Source organism: Apteryx mantelli, chromosome 13, assembly GCF_036417845.1.
Source record: "Apteryx mantelli isolate bAptMan1 chromosome 13, bAptMan1.hap1, whole genome shotgun sequence".
NCBI classification, from domain to species: domain Eukaryota; kingdom Metazoa; phylum Chordata; class Aves; order Apterygiformes; family Apterygidae; genus Apteryx; species Apteryx mantelli.
This window is the reverse complement of record NC_089990.1, coordinates 24293830-24297033: the sequence shown is the minus strand read 5'-3', so window position 1 is coordinate 24297033 and position 3204 is coordinate 24293830.

Sequence of the window (3204 nt, the reverse complement as noted above, 5' to 3'; positions counted from 1 at the left end):
CTGCGTAACAGGATGCTGCCTCCCGGCAGGGGAAGACTGCCAGAGCCCTCTGCTTGGCTAACTCCTTTAGGCACCTTGGTGTCCTGGTGGTAGGAGGTTATCAGAAAACACCAGTGCCTTGCCCAGCATGGAAAAGACATTTTCCCACCCCATGCCTCAGTTTCCCCACCACTGCAGTGGGCAGGCCAGGTCTTCAGGAATGCATGGCATGACCCAGTTCGCCCAGGACTCTGCATGGGGCTCAGAAATGCTTGCACCCTTTTGAGAGGTCATTTAGGCCAACGCTTCCGTAAACCATGAACGTAAGTCACTGTCCTCTGTGTCCCCAGGTAGGATTACAATTCATGGATGTTGGAAAAGGCTATGGAGATCTTCAGACTGAATAAACCTCAGAGCAACCTGGCCCAGAGCTCCAAACACTCCCAGTCACCCTAAAATAGCTGAGGGTCCATCAGAGCAGCTCTGGGCAGAGACCAGGGTCCCAGCAAGGAAACGACAGGTTAGTTTGGGGCACCAGAGGTGGACTTGAGGCTGATCTGCAGCAAAAGTCACCTCTGTGAGGCACCCATGTGCAGGCCCTTGCCTTGCTGCCTTGGTGCAGGAAGCACACGGCTCTGGGAGGAGGGGGAAGGTGCTCAGAGGCTGGGATGCCAGAGAATGAACCTGTCGGGCTGGAGCTTTCCTCCGGCAATTGCACCACATCGAGCTGACCCCTGGCTGTTATCACAATGACTGGTAAAGCAAACACTTTCTTTCCTCTTGCAGAAGAAGATGGGGAGACTGAGGCACGGGCGAGACCTGCACTTGTTCCATGTCACCGGCAGTAGCAAGGGCCAGACATCGACGCTGGGGAAGGCAGCACGGGCTGCAGGATGACGGCTGCTCCCAGCAGCACTGGGAAGAGCACAAGTGTCTCCTCCCCAGGAAAAATCCCTCCCTTGGATCAGCAGCCCCCGGGAAGTCTCACCTCACCTCCCAGCCCCCAGGAACCGTCAGGCATTGTGCGGAGCCGCAATGACGCCAGGGCCCGGGAATCTGAGCGGGTGAGTCAGCCCGGCAGCCTGGCAGCAGGCATCTCCTGCCCCCGGCCAAGTATCGCAGAGGTGAGACGGAGCAGCCCGGTTCTTAGAAAGTGGTAACCCTGCGCGAGGCCAGGATTTCCCGGGAGAAGGGGACACGGGAACCGCTCACAGCGCAGCGGCGCGGGGGATGCAGGACCAGCACGCACATCAGAAACGACAGCTGGGATGAGAAGGGGAGATTGCTCTTTCCGCACTCCCTTGGCTAAGGCAAAAACCATAGACAACACCGCAGCGCTGCCCAACCTGACAGCGCCAGCGGTGGCACCGCTTGTCCCTGCCTTTAGCAAAAGGGTTAAACCACCCAGACCTGATCCACTTCATGCGTGGAGACAGGGAGCATCCAGCTGCTCTCTGGTGTCCACCTGGAGCGAGGCTGCAGGGTCCCACTGGTTTTATCATGCTCCTTTACCGTCCAAATCACTCGGTGTGATTTTGGGCCTTTAACCCTGATCGCTCAGGTCCTAGCATCCTTTGCAGCCCACCAGGACAAGCCCTTGCAGCCCCAAGGGGAACAGTGCTTTCAGCTGAACCACACACACACAGACACACACACACGTCTCCTGTTGCCCCTCGGTCCGTCACTACCCAGCTCGCCGGTGCTTGGAGCTCGCTCTGCCCCCCGTGCATCGCTCCCCGTGGGGCGCAGAGCAAGGCCAGGAGCTCTTGCAGGGGTCTCCACCTCCCCACTGCGGTTTGCATCGCCCTGGGCTGCATCAAACGTTGCACGAAGTGCGACCAGGCCCCGGGCTCTGTTCGGGGCGAAGGGGGCTGCCCCGGGGCTGAGAGCGCAGGTGCTCGGGCCACGGCTTCTCTCCTGTCGAGACGTCCCCTGCATGGGTGGCAGGTGAAAGGAGGTCATTCTCCTTGGGCGACGTCATTCCTCTTGCCGTTCCTGGCAGGTACCGCTGCCGTCCGTTGGATTGCTCCCCGGTTATATCACCACCGCCTCCTCCCTCGTAATCCTGCCGCTGCCGGAGGAGTGCTGACATCACGGGGCAAAAACGAGCGGTGCCGAGCCGCGAGCCGACCCGCCTCGGCCACCGCCCCGGCCGGGGCTTGGGGACACGGCGCTCGGGGCCGGCGAGACCTCGCTGCGGGAGTCGGCAGCTCCCGGGCGGCCAAAACCCCCAAAATCCACCTTTTCCCTCGGCAAGCCGGTTGCGGGAGCACGGGCAGTGCGACCGGCGGCTCCTGGGGCGCAGGGAGGGCTCCGAAGCCGAAATCGCACCGCGCAAGCGGGGAATAACCATTGCGTTCACACCTTCCCGCCCCGGCCCTTCCCACCCGGGTGCCGGACGGACGGACGGCCCCGGCACACGGCCCGTCCCGCGGGATCTCTCGCGCACCGGGAGGCCCTCACTGAGTGTTTTACAAGCTCATATATCAGGCGGCGCACTCTGCTTTCAGGGCTCGGCTGGAAAGGCCGTGAGTCATGAGCGCGGCTCGAGAGGAGGGATGTTTGCTCAGGGGCTGGAGTGTTTGCCTTGCCTCGATAATGCCACTCGGCCGGTCGCGCTCGGATCAACCGCTCAGGCCCGGTCACATGCAAAAACCCAGGGAGAAGCAAACGGCACCTGCGGGGACAGACGGACAGAGGGACGGAAGGGGCATCGGGAAACGGCCGAATCGCAAAGCTGCACTTCCACGCCGGCCCCGGCTCGGGCCGCGGGCAGCCCCCCCCCCCCCCTCGTGCTAGGTGCTGCACGAGACGCCCTTCGTGCCTGGCTCCGATGCTGGGGACTTTGCGCCCCCCCCCCCCCCCCAAAATGCCATTTCCCCTGGGCCAGGCCGCCTCCGGCCCCAGCTGCAGCCTCGCGCGGTGGGGATCCCCCCTCGCCCTCGGATGCCCGCAGGCCGCCGGACGAGGGCAGGAGCCGCCACGCGGGGCTGGCAGGGCCCTCGAGGGCATGGCGGGGCTTTGCGCGGGTGCCGCGGGCGCCGGGCTCCCGCTGGGGCCGGGGTGCGGGCGAGCGTCGCCCCCGTTCGCGCCGCGCGCTGGCGGAGAGGCCGGGCAGCAGGTGCCGAGCGCCGGGGCAGGGCGAGGAGAGGGAAGGGCCGCGGCTTCCTGCCATAAAAACGGGGACGGACCAGCTGGCCGGCGGCCCACGGGGCCAAGGGACGT